Here is a 21112-nt window from a genome sequence, read left to right as displayed (position 1 = left end):
CAACAAAACCTAATTTAAAACACTCTCTATGTGGGAAAGGAACCTTGGCACTTCTATAGAAACATGGTTCTGAAAAAAAAAAAAAAAACATGGTTCTGGATAATCCCAGCACCTCCCGGCCAGCATCCCAACCCCCAGTTTCTGAGAGTTAATCATATCATCAAGCCAAGGATAAGACCAGAAATGTCCAAGAGCCTCTTAAAAACTAAATCCTTCCCTGGCCAGAAGAAAGAGTGAGAATATGATGCCACTCACTCTTAGGCATGTGTCTGCCTAAGGCAAGGGTCTTCTGGGTGCCAAGCCCTGACCTGGGTCCTAGAGCTGCCAAGGGGACATGAGAGTCTCCCAGTTCACAGGGAGCCCATCTTCCAGTTGGTGCCTACATGCTCAAGACCTTGTTTTTTTTTTTTTTTTAAGATTTTTATTTATTTATTTATGAGAGACACCGAGAGAGAGGCAGAGACACAGGCAGAGGGAAAAGCAGGCTCCCTGCAGGGAGCCTGATACAGAACTCAACCCAGGACCCCAGGATCATGACCTGAGCCAAAGGCAGATGCTCAATCACTGAGCCACCCAAGTGTCCCAAGACCCTGTTTTGATGGAATTTTCAAAGCAAAGGGAATCACAAACATAATGACTTGCCACAGTGATATGTTGCCCTAGCTCTGGTATGGGAGCTAAGCAGACACAGGAGACTGGCTGCCCAGGCAGTGGGAAGAACAAGTACAGATGTACAGAGATGGGCAAAGTGTGCCCAACAACTACAACAGGTTCCATATCACTGATGGACCAGCTCTCCAGAGCCAATGTCCATTTATGCACCCATATTATGAGACTGCAAATTCCCTGAGGGTAAGGTTCCTCTTGTTTTGTTGGTGACTATAAGGTCTGACACATAGTAGTGACTCAATAAATATTTGTTAACTGAACGTATCCACATATCTCCTGAGAACTTCCAGATCAGATGTTCAGCACAGGAATTAAACACTGAAGAGAACACGGGCCCAGCTCTCCAGGGGCTCACAGACGGGAAGGGGTTACAGGTAAGAAAATGGATAATTGGGATGCATTGTGATAAATACCAAGTTATAGGAACTGCTAAGGTAGATATCCTGGTGAGTCAAGTAACAACCTAGAGAGCATGACATCTCAGCTAAGACCCAAAGGGCCTACAAGTAGAGTTAACCAAGGGGCAGGCGGAAGGGCGGGAAGGGACATTCAAGGTGATGGGAACAGAACATTCAGAGGCTCAGAGGTAAGAAGAAGCATAATAGGATGAGCTCGCTAGAGATGAACAGCCAATGGTGTGTTACATAGAAAGGCCACCCAACAAGCTAGAACACAGGAAATAAAACAATAATCCCCCCCTTATCCATAGGGGAAACATTCCAAGATTGCCAGTGGATGCCTCAACCTGTGGGGAATACCAAATCCTATAGACACTATTTTTCCCTATGCATACAAATCTAGGATAAATTTTCATTTATAAATTAGGCACAGTGAAAGATTAGCAACTACTACTAATAATAAAATAGAACAATGATAACAACATACTATAATAACAGGTGAATGTGGTCTCTCTCTCTCTCAATACATCTTCTTGTACTGCACTCATCCTTCTGGTGATGACGTCAGATGATAAAATGCCTACATGATGAGAGGAAGCGAGGTGGGTGATGTAGATATGTGATGTAGCATCAGGCTGCTATTAACCTTCTGAAGATAGTCAGGAGGGTCATCTACTTCCAGACCATGGTTGACTGCAGGTACTGAATTGTAGAAAGTAAAACTGTGGATTGAAGTGGCAGGGGGAGGCCTGGTATAAATAGATGATAAATAGATAGATAGATAGATAGATAGATAGATAGATAGATAGATAGATAGAGATATGACAGTCCAAGATTTTTTTTATGCTTAGTTTTGTTCTGTTTTATTTTTCAGACATTATTTTCTAAGCTAATGCCCAAGGTCTATCATTTTATACTCCCACTAAAGTATGAGAATGTGGTTTCCCCACATCCTTCCTAGCATTTGGCATTTTCACCATTTTTTATTTTATCTTTGCTGATAGGTATGTATGGGCATCTCGCTGTGGCTTTAAATAAAAAAATAAAAATATGGAACGCTTCACGAATTTCCATGTCATCCTTGCACAGGGGCCATGCTAATCTTCTCTGCATCATTCCAATATTAGTATCTGTGCTGCCAAAGCAAGCACCCAAGATTTTTTTTAAGATTTTATTTATTCATTTGAAAGAGAGAGAGTGTGTGCATGAGTCGGGTGGAGGGGCAGAGGAAGAGGGAGAAGCAGACTCCCCGCTGAGTGGAGAGCCTCAATGTGGAGCTGAATCCCAGAACCCTGGGATCATGACCTGAGTCAAAGGCAGACACTTAACTGACTGAGCCACCCAGACACCCCTGACAAACAGTCCAAGGTTGACAGTACAAGTTCAATTACCAGTGAGCAGCCAACCCCAATCACCAAATTTAGAGCCCCTAAGGTGTTCTCCTTTAATAAAGACACATCACCTTTATCAATTACTTATATGCCAGCCACTGTGCTTTGAAGGTGTTTAGTTTTCAGCCCTCAGACCACTTTTATCTCCATTGTACAGATGAGACACCCAAGGCTTTAAAATGCAAGGTGACTCCCTGAACAGAGTCCCTAGGACTTAGTCCTGCGGATAACTGAGGGTGAACCCAGGCCCACAGGAGCAATGGAGGCATCATGTAGCCAGAGAGGACAGGTAGAGAAAGAAAATGAAGCCGCTGAGGAACATGTCTTCCTGGCTCGTCAAAGCAAACAGAAGCCTGAGGTGGAACCATCCCGAATGGGCACAGGTAATTAAGGTGGAGGAAGGTGGGGAGGATGGAACAATGGGGTGCATTCTCCACCACAGGGGGCCAGGGGCATGGTGGTTGCCATGGAGACCAATCAAAGGCCTGGGACCAGAGATCAAAGGCCTCCCATGATTTGGAGTTGGAGATCAACTGTTGCAGTGCCTGGAGGACCAGGGAACACAGCCAGCTGTCCCAGTGGGAGGAGAAACAGTCCTCAGCATTTGCTTCTGCAGCTGAGACATGAGACCTGCTGGACGGAAAGTACTTGTGTCCTTTAATAATTGTTTTTATTGCCTTTAATTTTCTTTACACCAAGCTTGTTGTCAGAAACTCAAGCAACAGATACAAACCAGGGACCCATCCAAAGGAAAGTTCTGTCCAACCTAATTGAAGCCTCTGATAATTGACTCTTTCTATAGAGGCAGGCAAGAAATTGAAAGCCTTGGTTGCTCCCCAGGAGAAAAAGTAGATGCCTCTGGACTGGGGAAGGAGGGAGTCTTCACTGTATATGCTTTTATACTTTCTGATTTATTTTTTTTTAAGTTAAAAAAAAAAAAAAACATAAGTAGGGGCACCTGGGTGGCTCAGTAGGTTAAGTGTCTGCCTTCAACTCAGGTCATGATCCCAGGGTCTTGGGATAGAGCCCCACATCAGGCTCTTTGCTCAGTGGGGAGCCTGCTTCTTCCTCTCCCTCTGCTGCTCCCCCACTGCTCATGCTCTCTCTGTCAAATAAATAAATAAAATCTTAAAAAAAAAACCCATAAACTTGAAATAAGAATAATAAAGCTTTAAGCTAAAATGATAGGCACAAAATTTAATTATCTCTTAAATATGTGGCTATGTCCTTTGTAGACTTTTCCTCTTTGTATTCAGAAATACAGAGCTATAATATCTATAATTGTTTAACAGTGATGAAATCATTAGAGGATTTGTAAAGGTCTATCTTGTCCTTTGTAAAAGTGTCCAGGAACTAATTCCATATGAGCTTGGTCTATGGAATCTGTTCATGGACATAATCTATTTAGTAATGCATTGTCTTTCTTTATTTTTTTTTAAAGATTGATTGATTGATTGATTCATGATAGGCACACAGAGAGAGAGAGAGAGGCAGAGACACAGGAGGAGGGAGAAGCAGGCTCCATGCTGGGAGCCTGACACGGGACTCGATCCCGGGACTCCAGGATCACGCCCCGGACCAAAGGCAGGCGCCAAACTGCTGAGCCACCCAGGGATCCCCACATTGTCTTTCTTTAAAGAAGAGGATCGAAACATTCTGTTCCAGCTTCATGCTCCCACCCATGTCATCCCAAAGTGAAAGTGGGTAGGGCAGCTTCCTGGGGACTTGCACATGAAACCAACTCAAAATGTGAACATTTGAACAATTGAGTCAGACAGGCCTATGACCTGGCAGGCAAGTGCAAGAACTCTTTCCTCAGGTTCCCTGGGCCCAAATCCAGCTCTACACTTCACCAGAATGGAGTCTCAGGCTAAATCTCAATATCCTTATCTCCCTAAAGAGCTTTGTAGTATCTCCCTCACAGAATATTCCATGAGTAGTAAATGAAAAATCTCACATACACTAGCCTGCTGCCTGGCATAGAGTCCCTCAGCACCCAGAAAATAGTCAATACGAATGTCATTATCACTATCACATTATTGCTTCCTCACTAAGCCCCTTTTCTAGCCATTCACTCAACATATGTTAACTGAGTGCCTACTATGTGCCCAGTGGAAATCCTCCCTGAACAAAGAGGAAGGCACACATCAAAGAAAAACTTTAGCCAGCTTTGGCTCCAGAGCTCAGGACTTTACTTTAAATCTCTGATCTGACTCTGCCCCTAATCAGCATGGTCCTTCAAAATAGAAAAGAAAAAAAAATTACCTAGAGTTCAAAGTCGTTGATGTGGCTCCCAAATATTAGGCCATAATGCTTGTTCCCAAGGCTCTGAGAGATGTGCCCAACAGGGATATATCAAGAGAAACTTTAAGGTGGGGCCAGGGAGGACTTCTGGAAGGCATTTTGTTCACACTCCTTTACAAACCAGTGGAACACCATGGGAAAATCAGTGTGGGTTCAAGCTTAGGTTAAATTATTATAACAGTAGTAGCACAAGTGATAATGATATTAGCTACTATTTATTAAAGACTCTGGGACGCCTGGGCGGCTCAGCAGTCGAGCGTCTGCCTTTGGCTCAGGGCGTAATCCCGGTCCGGGGAACAAGTCCTACATTGGGGTCCCTGTGGGGAGCCTGCTTCTCCCTCCGTCTATGTCTCTGCTTCTCTCTGTGTCTCTCAGGAATAAATAAATACTATCTAAAAAAAAAAAAAAAAAAGACTCTATGATAAGAGTTTTGCATGCATTGTCTCCTTTCAACTTCATGATAATCGAAGAGATATGAAAGATTAAAATCTACAACATCCAGATGAGCCATCAGAGGCTCAGAAAGATCAAGGGGCTTGCCCAAGGTCACACAGCCTAGTAAATGACCAGGCCAGGGTTCTGATTTTAAAGCTCATGTTCCAGAGTTCTCCGCCACCCATGAGCAAAAAGTAAAGGTTCTTCAAATGAGGGGAGTATTTGGGCTTCCCCAAGAAAGACTCAAGCCTGGGATCCCTTCTCTGTGCCCCCACAAAGAACATCTGCAGAAACAGCAGAAGACCCAAAGCCAACAGAGATAGCTTAGTGGTCAACTCCCTTCTGGGTATGCTCCAGGGCCATGCACAAGGCGATGGAAGGTGGGGGTTAGAAACCTGACTCATTTAGCCCACAAGACAATGAATGACATTGTAGGCTGGGGCAGCTGAGCCTGAGAACCCTGGGGACCCAGTCCCATCTCTCTAATCGGATCTGGAAACCACATTCTTTCAGTTCCTTCAGGTTGCTGTGAATTCCTCCGGGTTATGAAGCAGGTACGACCCATCTTTTTGATATAAAAACAATGGGCTGTGTGCCGGGCCGGGCAGAGACCTAGCAGAAAATAAAAAGTCAGCAGAGCGAAGCCTAGCACCTCTAACACACATCTGGAAAGCATTTTCCATTGATATGAAAATGGATGTGTGGATAAGGCCTATGTGAATTTATGAATCTGGTGTATTCATCACAAAGGCCACAGTGAGAAAGGGTCACTCTTACCCCCAGGCCAGCCCCCATCATGTGCTTTCAGATGACTTTGGGGTTGACTTCTCCCAAGACAGGTTTCGTGGAAAACTGCAATCTGTTAAGAGAACTGGTTGGTTGGCGTGGCTTCATCAAGACAGGAATTAGCATGAGGAGACAGTGACAGGAGAAAGGGGAGGGACTCAGAAGTTGCAGGTCCAATAAAATCATGGTGGTGAGTCTCCTACAAGTTCCCTTGATACAGGATTGGGGGAAATAGTAGTTATCTGAGGTTTGCAGGGTCTGGTCTCCCAGGCCACCACTCTGTTTAAACAGTATTATGTTCCATTTGTTGAACAACCAGAGCTTTAGCTGAAAAATGTGAGGTGTCTGGGATAGTCTTAAAATACTAAGTGATGCCTGAGAAATTCTGTTAGGTACATGCAGGATGTCCTTTGGAACTGCTTTAAGCATTGAAATTCCAGGGGGCGAGGGGGCGCCTGGGTGGCTCAGTCGGTGAAGCATCTACACAGGTAGTGATCCCAAGGTCCTGGGATTGAGCCCCGTATGGGGCTCCCTGCTCAGCGGGAAGTCTGCTTCTCCCTCTCCCTCTGCCCCTCCCCCTGCTCATGTACACACTTTCTCTTTCTCTCTCAGATAAATAAATAAAACCTTGAGGCAGGGGTGGGGGGGGGTGCGGGGTGACAAATTCAAGGGAGCTCCTCGGCATATGCAAGTAGCAGGCTCCAGGGTTGGAAGCAAGAGGATTAATGTGACCTTCATGAAGACACCTGAAATTGACTTTGGGAAGGTGGTAGGAACAAAAGGATAGGCAGCCATTCAGAGTAATAAAACCGATCTACATTGAGAGGCCATGTAACTGACCACACATGTTAAGATACCATGATCAAAGCAAACTCATACTCACAAAGACAGAATGTGGCTTTTTTTTCTCCCAAGTTAATTGGTGTGTTCTAGTGTGAATAGCAGGAAGGAGCTGATCATCTGAGGAAGGTTGGTTACTGCATCAGTCAGGATGGGCCAGATTATGCTGCAGTAACAAACAACCCCAAATCCCTGAGGATTGAATCATCGATGGTTTCTTTCCTACGTTATCTGTGTTTTCTCTGGGAATCAGCTGGGAGCTCTGCTTGGTATCATGGTATCACTCTCAGGGACCCAGGCTGAGATGAAAAGTAAGAAAGAAGTCACTACCAAATACATCGCAGGTCACCATGGCAAAGGGGAACGTAGAAAGTCATCATGCTTGCTAGCTCTCAAATCTTCCATCCGCAAGTGACACAAATCACATTGACTTGCTTTTCAAAGGCCAACACAAGATCTGTGACCACTTTAAGAGACTGGGAATCCATCCCATGTGACCAACAAGGGACAGAATGAGAAATAATTAGTGGACAACACTAATTTTAAAAATTTAATTTCTGGGGTGCCCGGGTGGCTCAGTGGTTGAGCATCTGCCTTTGACTCAGGATGTGATCCCAGGGTCCTGGGATCAAGTCCCATGCCAGGCCCACCACAGGGAGCCTACTTCTCCTTATGCCTATGTCTCTGCCTCTCTCTGTGTGTCTCTCATGAATAAATAAATAGAATCTTTTAAAAAAATTATTTTCCAAGGAGATAAACTGGCAAGACCATAGTAAGGATAGTACTTAGCTCTTACAGAATATTTTATGGTTTACAGAACACTTTCACTGATATCTCATTTTAAACCTCAAAGCAATGTTTCAGCATGGCATTTTGTTCATTTAAAGGAAAGGCACAAAAATTCACTCAACTAGCTCAATTAAAATAACTTTAATTTATCTATTCAAGAAATATGTTTTAAACATCTATTGTGTGTCCATGATTCTCCTATAGCTGGGGCTATAGTTACAAACAAGACCAAGTAAGGTTCTGTATCCTTAGAGGCTATGGTTTGGTGAGGGAGATGGATGATAAACTAACCAATAAAGAAATATAGAATACAATTGTGATGGAGAGACTCTACAGTACCCCTTCCATGATTCTGGCCTCCTGGCATTCCCAGATTTGTGTAATCTATGCCCCACTTTAGTATGAGTGGGACTTATGACTTGTTTCTAACCAATACAGTATGACAGCAGTGGTGGGATGTCATTTTTGTGACCATATGTAAGATTCCCTCTTGCTGGCCAACTCTTTCTAAAGACCCTCTTTGCTGGACTTATGAACTTAGCAGCCATGTTGTGCTCTAAGCAGCCTCTAAGAATCTCTAGGAGCTGAGAGTGGCCCCCAGTTGACATTGACCAAGGAGCCAAGGTCCTCACTCCCATGACTACAAGGCCATGGATTATTCCAATGACATTGGTGAGCCTGGAAATGGATCCTTACCCAGTCAAGCCACCAGGTGAGAGCACATCCCAGCCAGCATCTTGATTGCAGCCCTTTAGACCCCAAACAGAGGACTCAGCTAAGTGGTGCCCAGACTCATGACTCACAGATGCCACATGCAAATCCTGAAGGAACCATGTTAGGAAGAAAGAGAAGGGCAAGTACATGGTTTCAATAAGTAAGAGAGGATTCTGGCATCTTTGAGAAACAGTAAGGAGACAAGTGGCTGAAACCAGTGGTCAAGGAAAGAGTGGAAGGAGCCAAGGAGTCAATGGTCAGATTATCCAACTCTGTGAGGTTCACGGTGAGGACTTTGGATTTTATGTTAAGTATATTGGGAAGCAACTGGAAGGATATGATTGGACCTGTTTTTAAAGAGGCTTCTCTGGCCACTGTGTGGAGAAAGGAAGGTAGAGGAGGAAAGATGGAAGGGCAAGAAGACCAGAGGGGAGGTTGTGGTCACTGTCTTTGTGAAATGCCAGTGGCTTGGACTAGAGTCAGAGTTCAAGATGGAAATGGAGAGGAACAGCCAGATGCAAGATTTTTCTAAAGGATTTCATGCAAAGCACAGCCTAAAGCGAAGGGTATTTCTAGGACATCTCATGGAAACCGTGGGAAGGACATTAAAGCAGGGCCTCAGGGAATACTGGAAAATCAGTGTCCAGTGTGTGACTAGTAGTAAAGCTGCTGTGAACACCCGTGTACAAATCTTTGTTTGCACATATGCCTTCATCTCTCATGCATAAAGACTGGAGCAGAATGACTGGATCATAATATAAATGCATGTTTCTCTTTGAGAAACTGCCAGCTTGTTTTGCAAAGAAGCTGTACCACTTTACCTTCCCTACAGCAGCGTACGAGCGTTCTGGCTTCTCCATGTCTTCACCAACACCTGGCATACCCAGCATTTTTACTCATTCCAATTTAAAGAGTCACAATACAGCTGATGGAGTATGGGGGGCTTGGGGAGGGGGGGGGCACTCGAACCGCCATTCCAGAGGCCCAGAGTCTCAGAGAGCAAGAGGGTTAAGTAGCTGTTGAATTTAATGACACCTAACTTGGTGCATCAGAGCAACACTAGCTGTTTATGTAACAAAGTCAAAAACCTTAGTGACTAAACACAATGGAAATTTATTTTTTCTGTGCACTGGATATTCCTCCCCCTGATGACTCAGAGACCAGGACACATTACACCCTGGAGGTCTACCTCCATTCCCCTGGGGACCTCAGAGTCCTCTGCAGCCAATCACCACACAGGGAAGGAGAACATGGTGAAGTCCCACTGCTTTTTAAAAAGTCTTTGGCCCAGGAGTGATGCACATCTGCTCATACTATATGGGCAGAACCAGTCACATGGCCCCAGAGGGGCCAGGAACAAGTGTCTCTACCTGTGTGGTCACCTCCAAGAGACAAATCCTCACTAAGGGAACAGTGAGAGGTCACAAATTTTTGTTGGAGACCTGGCCATCTCGGGCTTGTGTAACAGTTGCAAGCACAGAGGCTAACCCCAGCCCCCAAAGGGTCAAGGAACCATTCTCCTTGACCTCTTGACCCCTCAGGAGCTGAGTTCACCCAGGTTCAGCTGGATGCTGCAAATTGCTGGTGTATCTTTCCCATTGCTACATTCTGAGGTCTGCCCAGCCTCTCCCCACTGGTTCCCCCAAAGACCTTTCAGTCCTCCCAAACAATTCTAGGGGCTCAACCACAACAAATTTACTACTCTCAACAGAACCAGCTCTCAGGGCCAAAACACTGTATTAGCATTTTCTGTTCACAGGAAAGTGGGTAGTTTACATCAAGTCCCTACAAGGCCAGGAGTGAATACATGTTTTGGTAAGAGCATATGAGGGGGAAGGCCTTCTAGAAGCAGGGACTCCCGCATCACCAAATGTACAAAGTTGACTAATAACAAAAATATGGCCTCGAGCTGTGCTAAGCAATCAATGTGCATCTTTGATAGTTCTCATGATGACATTGCATTATTAACCCAATTTCATAGAGAGGAAAAACTGGCAAAGCCCAATACACTGACCTTTCCAACTGTTACTTGGCCATTAGCAGAGCCAGGATTTGACCCAAAGCCACCCCTTGCTTATCTATATTAGGATTCTTTCTCTAAGTAACCAAGCATCGGGGCATTTTCTCCTTCTGCTCTGAGGACAGGATCAAATTTTCTGTTTGCCAACAAACTTGCCAGGACCCTTGGGAAACTATGCTTCAATCTCTTAAGTGAATATTTTACCTGTAAGGTGGAAAATAAAATTGTGAACGGCGACAGCACAAGCAGCCGAAGTAGGTATGGCATAGACAGGGATAGGAATGAACTGAAACTCTCTTGGGTGATAACCCAAATGGGTTTCAGGCATGAAGAATCCTGGATCCTAAAAGAGCCACTAGTGCATCCTGGATGAAAGAAGCTTGGGACACATGTGGCCACAGTCCCTGTGAATGTCTCTCCCCCAGGACGTGCCATAGACTCTTTAGAAGCAAGCTCCAGGAGTCAGAGGAAAACACTCAAACACCTCTTCATCATTCGCAAAGTCCATTCAATGGTAAGAACTAGGCATTTCAAGAACTGCACCTGTTTTGTGATCCCCATCACCTGACATGTTTCCTCCAACAAAGTAGGAGCTTAACAACTGTTGATTAAGAGGGGTTAAAAATGTTCCTTGCATGAGCAGAACTCAGCAGCCAGCCAGGGACTCACAGCCCCTGTGTAGAAAGTAAGAAAAACAGCTACTGGTTTTAAGGACCTACTGTGTTTCAGACACTATGTTTTATGCTTTTCATTCATTCATTCATTCATTCATTCAAAACTCCAACAGCATTGTGAATTAAGTACTGTCATTGAACCTACTTTACAATGGAAGAAACTGATGTTCTAGCAGCTAAAGGGACAGGCTCAAGGTCACACAGCTAGTAAATAACAGAATTTACTAGGATATGAACTGAAAGCTATCTATATAGCCCAAACTTCTGTTTCTTGGGTTTGCTTCCGTCCAGTAGCTGGAAGCTTATTTAAATCTCTATATTCCTTCTAGTACCAGAAAAGCGATTTGTAACGAGTAGGGACTCTATGGTTATCCTCAGCAAAGGATTCTTAACAGGCATCATATCCAGAGCCAGCAGGTGGCACGGGTACTGCCACTCTCCCTTTCATGCACATGGCAGACAGTGCTCATCTATCAGCATGTGCTGCTCAGAGGAGCTCAACCTCAGCCTGGTACCTTTTGCAGTGCATCACTGAGAATCCCCACTAACAATTGATCAGGGTCGGCTTTTGTGTCCTTGAAAAAATCAGCCATGAGCCTCATCGCTATCACTTTCGAGGTACTGTGGCTTTTATTTCCTGACTGCCTTTAAGATAAAGGCAAAGGGGTTTCGCTCTGGTGTACCTAATGTGGCTTCTTGTATTTCATAAGCTCTGGCTTCAGAGCTTCTCAAAGGAGCTTTATGTCCTTCTCAGCTTTGGAAAATACAGTATTCCTTCAAATGTTGCTTCTGCCCCATTCTGTCTCTTTTCTGATATTCCAATTGTACGTATCTTAGATCTATTCACTGTGTCACTATGTGTCTTACACTCTCTTCTGTTATTCATCAGTCTCCCTCTCTGCTCCCAGCCTGCATATTTGTTTTCCACTGAGCTTTTGCTCTAATTCACTAATCTTCTCTCCTGCTGCATCTAATCAGCTACAAGAACCATCTCTGCAATTATTATTTCAGAGATTTATTTTTCAGGTCTGTAATTTCCCTCTGATTCTTTTTTAATACATTTCTCTTTAACTCCAGCATACTTCAGTATGTTACTAAATATACTAACTAATGAAGTCTCTGCTGCACAATTTCCCCATGTTAGGTATATGCATTTGTTTGCCATTCTGACCACTGCATTATCTCAACTCTCTGTATGTTTGTATGTGTGGAGAGGCTGGGTTTTATTCCTCTTGATTTTGGTCATTTGGTCATTATTTAGGATACTTCTTAATTTGGGGTTATATGTCAGACACTGTGTGTGAAATATGGTTGAGGCTCTGACTGGTGTTAGCTTCCTTCAGAGAATGTTGAAGGCAGATAGACCAGAGGTGTAAGACCCTGGTTCTTTTGAGAGCTGGGTTCGGGCTTTGTCAGGCCTGTCTAATGCAGCCTTGCTCTTACCCTGAATATGTAGTACTTACTCCTACTTCATGAAGGTCTCTTTCAATGGCAGACACTGAACTCCAGCCTCTGCCTCCCCAAAATACAATGCTTACTGCTCCCCTAAGCTCAGATCTTCAGCCTCTTACATGCTCCCACCTCCTGAGTTTCTGGAAGTCTTGCTCCATGTATCCACAGCTTGGGAGTCAGCAAGTACCTCAAAGAGGAACTGCACATGTATCTTTGGGCTCACATCTCTGTGGTTCCCTCCTTTCCACAACATGTCTCTCAAGTCCCAGCCACTTTGGAAGCCCCAGAGTCCAACCCCTTGTATCCCCAGCCCTGCCAGACAGATGGCCACTTTGTGCTCACTTTCTATTCCCTGGCACCATGGATCAGCCTAAGTCTTTAGAGAAATGGCTGCAAGAAAGGTGAAGATCTCAGGGTGCTTCCCTTCCTCCTTGTATCATATGCCTTCACATTCTGTGTGGATGCACTCTGATTCCAATAAATAGCTGTTGCGTGGTTTTCTGTTCAGCTTTTATCACTGTTTTTGGAGGAAGGGTTATTTCTTTTTTTGTTAAGATTTTATTTATTTACTCAAGAGAGAGAGTGAGAGAGAACAAGCAGGGGAAACGGCAGGCAGGGAGAGAGGGAGAAGCAATCTCCCCATTGAGCAGGGAGCCCAATGAAGGGTTCCATCCCAGGACCCTGGGATCATGACCTGAGCCAATGGCAGCCACAAGATGCCCCTTGGAAGGGTTATTTCAATACAAATGACACTAGATTTTTCCTTTGCATTGAATTCTCCTCCCATGCCTGGTTCAAGCCAACCCATCCACTCTAGTGGTCATAAGCCCAGACTCTGGAGCCAGACTGCCTAGATTCTGAAACTCCTGACCCTTAGAGCCACCTCTGGGACTCAGACCAGTCATCTAATGTCTCTGTATTCAATTTCCTTACCTATAAAATTGGAAGAAAAATAATTCCTGCCTCACAGAACGGTGAAGTTCAAATAAGACGATATAGTTAGAGCTCATAGAACAGCATCTGATACCCAGTATTTATGTATGCTGTTGTCCTTATTTTTATCCAACATACAGGGATAACCAAGACCTAACTTGATACATGGCAAGTAAGTAGAAGAACCTAAAACTCAAGTCTTCCAACTTTCAGTGCAAGGCCTATAGAGCAGTACTGGCAGGGAGCCAATTCACTGGTAAGAATGTTAATTCCTTGCAGCGCACCTCAATATCATTAATGTAAAGTAGTTATCCTCTTTGCTGGCCTTTCTCCAAGTGAGTAGATCACTGACAGCATGGGAGATCAGATAAGTAAGTTTTTAAAAATATTTTATTCATTTATTCATGAGAGACACAGGGAGAGATGGAGACATAGGCAGAAGGAGAAGCAGGCTCCCCAAGGAGCAGGACTTGATCCCAGGACCCTGGGATCACCACCCAGCCAAAGGCAGATGCTTGACCACTGAACCACCCAGGAGCCTCTAGATAGGTAAATGTTGCTGGAGAAGGACGAGAGGAACAGCCTGGAGCAGAGGAGTGAGGACTATGGCAGGACTCTGATTAGCCAGGCACAACAAAAGCCAGTCCTTTAGCTACTTTCTATTTTGCCATGGCCTGCATTGGGAATGAGCTCATGTCCATGGGTTTTTTTAGTACATCGAAGCCTCAGCTAAGACCTGAAACATCAGGATGAAAGAGAGTCCGGGGAGGTTCCCACTTTTTTGCAGCTTTCAAGCACCCTGCTCCCAAAGTCCTCTGAAAATGGCAGAAAGCCATCAACCAAGATGGCGGCACCATCACTTCCCGTCTGCTTCCATCCCCTGCACATCAGCAGGGAAAGAGGAGGCCTCCCGGCCAGAAACTCAGAGCATGCCAACGCAATTCTGGCAGCACTTGTGGCTCCCTCCACGGGCCTGGGAAAATGACGGAACTTCTCAGCACACTCCTTTCCCTACTGCCAGAGCAGAGACCATAAAATCCACTTCCCAGAGAGCCAGGGGAATTAATTACTTGAGCGTTTATTAAGTGCTTTGAAGATGAAATGTGTGAAGTGTTCACTTTTTCCCTCCCTTGCCCTCAGGTTTTCCTAAGCAGGACAAGAAGTCCCCCAGAGCCAAGTCCACAGCTTGCATGGAAAGTTCAGGACATTTCCTAAGGGCACGGGCAGCATATTAACTCTTATGGGAGTTCCAGCCAGGGCAACCCTAGGGATGAAATGAGTTTGCACAAACTCTCACAGCTGTGCTGAATTCCCCTCCAAGAGCAGGTCGGAAACTCTCACAGAGCTGCTTCCATACTTCCTGTGTCTATTCAACAAATATGTAACCAACATCTTCTATGTGCCAGGGATTCTTTAGAGCACTGAGAATGTGCCAATAAACAAAACAGCAAAAATCCAGTTGTGGGGGTGGTATACACAATAAACAAGAAAGACAGGTAACATATATATAGAATGTGAGAGAGTGAAAAGTGCCAAAGAAGAAAATAAGTGACAGTGGTAAACAACAGTTGCCATTTGATGAACATGGACAGAGAACATGACATGTGAGTAAAAACTTAGAGGGAGAGAGCCAAGTGGATATGTAACTGTTTCAAGGAGAAGGAACATCATGCATAAAGGTCCTGAGGCAGGAGTTTACCTAGAGCAGAGCATGGAGGCCAGTGCGGCTGGAGTAGAGAAAACTAAGAGAGGAGGAGATAGGTGGGTAATGGGGAGGGTGGGTGGGTGGTACAAGTCATGGAGACCTGGTAGGTCATGAATAATTTGGCTTTGCCCTTTTTTTGTATATATTTTTTATTGGAGTTCAATTTGCCAATATATAGCATAACACCCAGGGCTCATCCCGTCAAGTGCCCCCCTCAGTAATTTGGCTTTTAATCTGAGTGTAGTAGAAATCCACAGGAGATGGATGAATGTTTGGATGGATGGGTGGATGGGATGGATGGATGGGTGGATGGTTCAATGGGTACAATGGATGGATGGATGGATGGATGGATGGATGGATGGATGGATGGGATGGGACAGATGGGTGAATGAATAGATGATAAATGGATGGGTGGGTGGATGGGATGAATAGTTATGGATGGATGTTGGAATGAGTGGATGGTTGGCTAGATGGATGGATGTGTTTATCAGAGCAGTCAAGATTCTTGGTTGCAAACAACTGATCCTAACTGAAGCAGAAAATAAATGGGATACCAGATAACTCAGAGACTCTACGAGAAAGAATTGAACAGAGGAGTGACATGATCCTCCTCACACTGACCTGGGAGTCTTCCATTTGGCCCTTCAGATCCACTCTGGACCCTTCTCCATCCTGCTCTGTGACTGGAAGGCTAACCTATATAAGCTAACTCAATATTTTCTCTTGCACTGGTAGGAGATCAGAGAGAGGAAGGAGTGTGCTGACAAGGTATTTATCCTCCTGCCGCCCCCCCAACCAGTCAACCCAGTTGACCATGTCCCTCTACCTAAGCCCACAGTTGCTATCAAGAGGACTCCCCACACAGTCTCCAGATTCTAAAAATTGCTTCCTCCCCTCATCCCCTAAGCCTAGTGGTGGTAATAGTTCCAGTCCTGGGACACTGTACCATTCCTTTTCCTCAACACTGACTATATTCTTATTTGTTGTTCCTTTGTGAAACTCCCCTCAGATTCCCAGATTTGAATATGGCATTGGTTTTGCTATTTCCTGCTGTTTTGCATATGCCTAGTGCCTAATTTGGTGTTAATGTTAGAGGGATGGAAGGGTAAGTGATGGATGGATAGACGTTCTAAATGGATGGATGGATGGATATGTGGATGGATACATGGGTTTGACAGAGCGGTCAGTATTCTTGGTTCCAAACAACTAACTTCCAACGGAAGCAGAAAATACTTGTTTGGGAATGCCAGATCGCTCATAGAATCTGCAAGGACACTGAGTAAGATGTGAGGGAGTCTGGGAGGTTAAAATCCCAAGCAGTGCTTCAATAGAGCAAGAGCTGAGTCAAAATGTCACAGCACCACTGCCCCTGCCCTCTGGAATAAGTACTAGATAGTGTCAGTGTTGTTCCAAAATGCCTGTCCTGGGCAGGAATGTCTAATGAGCACGGCAGTAATCACTTGGCCAAATCCTAGCTTCTAGGGAATGGGGAGAAAAGAATCCACACCCCTCCCCTTGACTTGTGTAGATGGTGATGGGGACTGAGTCTCTCCTACTTTGGAATTTTTTCCAAATAAGAAAGATATTTAGATGTGGAGTAGCAAAAAAATAATAAATAAATAAAAACAAAACAAGAAATGTACAATGCAGTGAAAAAATAACTAGTCCTGAGCATAGCCCACCAAAAGCACTCCTTAATAAGTGGCTTTATGAACAAAGAGCCCTGGAAGAAAACACAACAGGATTATAAGGCTGGTCTCTGCTCTCAGCAGAGTTTCTTCCTGGTGGATGAGGAAGGGTAAAAACACAAGAAATAGGCACTAGAGATCTAAACAATCCTGGGAAGACAGAGTTTCTGGAAATGGACATCCATTTAACTAGCACCTCCTGATACTCTGTGAAGGAGGAAAATCCTGTATCATCAACTTTGTATTCTTGACATCTCCCTTTGCAGAGATTCATATTAAACATTAATACATCAAGGCTCTGAAAAGGTCTACAGGCAAAGAACAAACAAACAAACAAAAACCTGTGTTGGATTTTCTTTGATTCCAAATTTGATCACCATGGAAGCATTTTTCACATAACAGCCCCCATTCTTAGGGGTTTGTGAAGGGGAAGTTGTTATCAAATGTGAGAGAATATGGGAATAACATGGACAGGGTTCCATATTGGAACACCGTCTCTTATTTTTATCCCAAAAGGATTTGGGTTGATAAGAACACTCATATTTGAGATTCGAGAGAGAAACCAAGAGATTCTGGAATGGGGATATATGAAGTAACCTCACCTTCCTTCTTGGCCCTAGATGTTCAACCCATATACCTAGTGCCTAGTTCAGTCTTGTGTTAGAGAAATGGATGGGTAAGTGATGGATGCCTAGATGTATTAAATGGATGCATGGATATGTGGATGGTTGGCAGTGAATTCTTGGGGTTTGGGGAGAGACAGAGCCTCAAGGCCAGTCTGTTCCCTGTGGGAAACTCAGGCAAAAGAAAACCAACAGGAGCTTAGACCAACTGCTCGTGGGACCTCAGCTTGTTCAAACTGAAGGAACATTCTAGACACAACCAAAGCCTGAGCTCTGTAGGATTTCAGAGTTCTGTCATCACTGAGCTCTGTCTGTCTTACTGCTAGGGAAACAGTGACTTAAACAAAATTAAACAAGGTTGCTTGGCTACAGGGTTTCTGGGAGCCTCTAATACACTGATGCTCTTTGACAATCTTCAGTAGGAAAACACGGGATGCACTGTGTCCCCCACATAGACCAACAACCCTTTTCCTTTCTTTCTAATGGAATAGCTATCAGAATAACCATTCCCCAGAATACACTTTGGAGAATGAGTGATGGTCTGTTATATATAGATGGAAAAACTGAGACCCAGGGAGGGGATCTGAATCTGCTTGCATCCAGCAGAGGTGAAGCCAGAATTCAGGAATCCCATCTCTTCCCAGCACATGGTGAGAAGGCGGCCATTGTCCCACAGCCTTGGAGCTCAGCTCCCAAAAACGGTAGATAAAAAAGAAATCTTACTTTTCACTCAGTGCTAATGGATGAAGTACCTGACAAGAACACACACACACACACACACACACACACACACACACACACAAGATCTTTTTTTGAAAGGCAATGGAATTTGGAAAAATCACCAACCATCGTTTGTAATCCCATATAGAAGGGGGAAAGAGATGGTTGTGAGCAAGTGGCTCCTGAGATCAGAGCTCTCGAGATCACACTAGCGTGGGTCCCCACTTACATGGAATGATGAGGGTTATACAAAGGTAGGAGACACCTACTGAGTTCCAGAAGAGATCCACCCCTGTCCACCAACCTCCTTCCCAAATCCAGTGCCTTGGACCCAGAGCCTCAGCACCTCTCTCCGGGGCCACTGCCAGGAGCCCCAAGGACCCACACCACTCCAGCCCACGAGGTGTTGCTCAAGTTCAAATGTGGCAATGCCATTTCATGTCACCTCCAAAGCACACTCCAAGCTCCCCACTGAAGAACCTGGGCCTTACAGAGATTTCGAACCACATCTCCTAGTGCTTGTTCTCTCCTGCCCAATGCTGGGACCTTCTCACATCTGCTAAACTCCACCCACTTTTGGATCTTCCTTCATGTCTCTGGGGATGCTGTATGCTGTGCCCAGGATGCAGGCTTCTGGCTGAGAACTCCTCATCCTTCCAACCCTGTGTCTCAGATGCCTTCTGCTCCTTCGAGGCTCCCCATGGGCAACAGCACAGTCCATAGTAAGGTGTGTATTGCATTTATTCCTTCATGAATCCAGGAGCTCTTTAAATGCCTGCAGTGTGCTGGTCACACTCGCAGATGTCAGAAATACAGAGGTGAATAAGACAAACGGAGTCCCCAGTCCCATAGAATTTTAATTCTACCAAGGAAAGAAGATGAATCAACAGGTAAGCAATTAAGTAAGCTATTTCAATCTCTAAAAACAAAAACAAGGGCTCCTGGGTGGCTCAGTGGATTAAGCGTCTGCTTTTGGCTCAGGTCATGATCTCGAGGTCCTGGGATCAAGCCCCACATCAGGCTCAGCGGGGAGTCTGCTTCTCCCTCTCCCTCTCCCTCTGCTGCTCCCCCCCTCTAGTACTCCATCTCTCTCTCTCTCAGATAAATAAATCTTTAAAAATAAATAAATAAAAACAAACCAAAACCAAAACCCTCAGCAATCATGCTTATGTATAAAATCCTGTATGTACAAAAGCAGAGGCAGCCGCCCCCTCTCCACCTCCCAGGAGGGGTACCTACAAAATGGACCAGCAGCCTGGGCATCAGAAGGAGCTGATCCAGGGGCTAGACTTTGGGTCTGCCTTGTGTCCCCCAACCCCTCTGGTGCCATCGTCTGTCCCCTAGGATGGAAAATATCAAGGTTAATAATGAGGCCACTAAACGTGGGGCTGAGGTGGAGCCTGGGGCAGAGATCCCGGTGATTAAGCTCTGGCTGATGCTGGGATGAAAGGTAGTCTATAAAAGAAGGAGCGCTATTAGGGTGCAGGTGGGTCAGGTCCCGCGGCCTTAGCCGGTGGCCGGAGGAGGCCTGGGGATCCCTCTCCATGAAAGTAGGGCTGCAAAGCCAAGCTGTGATTCATTGGCACTATCATTAGTCTCGGATTGCCGGCTCGCTGGGCCTTCATCGGGGGGAGTGCTCAGAAGAGCACCTCGCACGGCACTCTGAAGGAAACCTCATGGTCCTCAGGCCTGAAGGCCCCGGCTCCCGGCCGGCATCCAGCCTCCTCTGCGCCAGCAGGACTTGTGTACCTCCTATGCGAGCACTTCCCCGGGGAGGCAGCTACCCTACTGTCGCAGGAACGTCCCTGAAGGTTCCGTGCTCTTGTCCCGGTCTCGACCCACAGGGCAAAACACAGAGGCCCAGAGTGGTTAGGTGATGGCGGGATGCACCAGAGCCAGAATCCAGATGTTGGGTCTGGAGCTCCTTCTGGCACATTCCACAGCTTCCGAGGTTTTCCTCACCGTCTTCCCGACCAGTGAAGATTCCTAGGCAGGCAGCAGACATCCAGAAAGAGAAGAACCATCACCCCTCAGAAGTCTGTCCTTCTGTCCCTTCCTCCACTCCTGCTGTCTCTACTGGATTAGCCTCCTTTGTTTCTCTGAGAAGCTCCGGTTTCCAGCCACAGTGGAGACCCGGCACATCTTTCCCAAGGACACGGGGTGGAGAGGCTCTTACCAGTCCTCAGGGAGACAGCATGTCAGCGGGAAGGTGAAAAGAAGGCGTGTCTTTGTGTAAATTCAGGCAATACTGGGCCTTCCTTCCAGCTCTGACCACCCTCTGCTACCAACCTGCCCCCCCTCCCCGTCAACTGGTCCCCAGGCTGTGCCACATCTACCGGGGGCATTCTATGTCAAGAGTTGAGCCACCTCAGATCTTGCGTGAAACCGCCCATTGTTGGGAACCATAACTCAGTTTTCCCACCTGGAGGATGGGCACAGCTAACTTCCTAAAGATTAAGAGTCTGAAAAAGTGCTTCTTTCTCTTTCTCTCATAATTTCCAGTGTTTAAATTGCATCAAGCTGGCATACCTGGGTGACTCTGGTTGAGCACCTGCCTTTGGTTCAGATCATGACCCCGGGGTCCTGGGATCAAGTCCCACATCAGGCTCCCCATGGGGAGTCTGATTCTCCCTCTGTGTCTCTGCCTCTCTGTGTGTCTCATGAAAAAATAAATATCTTTTTTTTTTTTAATTACATCAAACTAGAGATACGTTGCCATGGCTTTTGAGATCCATTCTTTCAATCATTCGGTATTTTCAGAGTGCCTAGAATGTGCCCCGTGCTGCTTTTAGGCCCCAGAGACAAAGACAAGAGCAAGACATTATCTGGTTGCAGAGGATCCCGGCTTCCTGCAGATGCTCTGAGACGTCCGTGGAACAGAACCCTGCAGGGCTCTGATACCACGAGGTGGAAAAAGGCTTCTACATCTCAAAGTATGTTCTAAGAATAATGTTTTTGTTGTTGTTTATAT

At 45.5% G+C, this 21112-nt stretch overlaps 2 long non-coding RNA genes and 1 other non-coding gene across 7 annotated transcripts in view; all 3 read right to left on the bottom strand.

The window, feature by feature from the left end:
- The window catches only part of LOC140619352 (uncharacterized), a 131912-nt gene extending 123497 nt beyond the window's left edge, over positions 1-8415 (bottom strand). For all 5 annotated transcript variants that reach the window (XR_012019230.1, XR_012019232.1, XR_012019228.1 and 2 more), the window contains exons 1-2: positions 8309-8415; positions 1555-1789 (exon numbers count right to left, since the gene is read on the bottom strand). This is a non-coding gene — a long non-coding RNA (uncharacterized lncRNA). The remainder of the gene's footprint in view (positions 1-1554; positions 1790-8308) is intronic.
- The window catches only part of LOC140619354 (uncharacterized), a 383332-nt gene that overhangs the window by 299444 nt on the left and 62776 nt on the right, over positions 1-21112 (bottom strand). The window lies entirely within an intron of this gene.
- On the bottom strand, positions 2112-2218 carry LOC140619855 (U6 spliceosomal RNA). The gene has a single exon (XR_012019660.1). It is a non-coding gene; the product is annotated as a U6 spliceosomal RNA (small nuclear RNA).

The sequence above is a fragment of the Canis lupus genome, chromosome 27 (assembly GCF_048164855.1).
Source record: "Canis lupus baileyi chromosome 27, mCanLup2.hap1, whole genome shotgun sequence".
NCBI lineage: Eukaryota > Metazoa > Chordata > Mammalia > Carnivora > Canidae > Canis > Canis lupus.
Note: the sequence above shows the minus strand (reverse complement) of the source record. Positions and strands in the feature narration are given on the sequence as shown.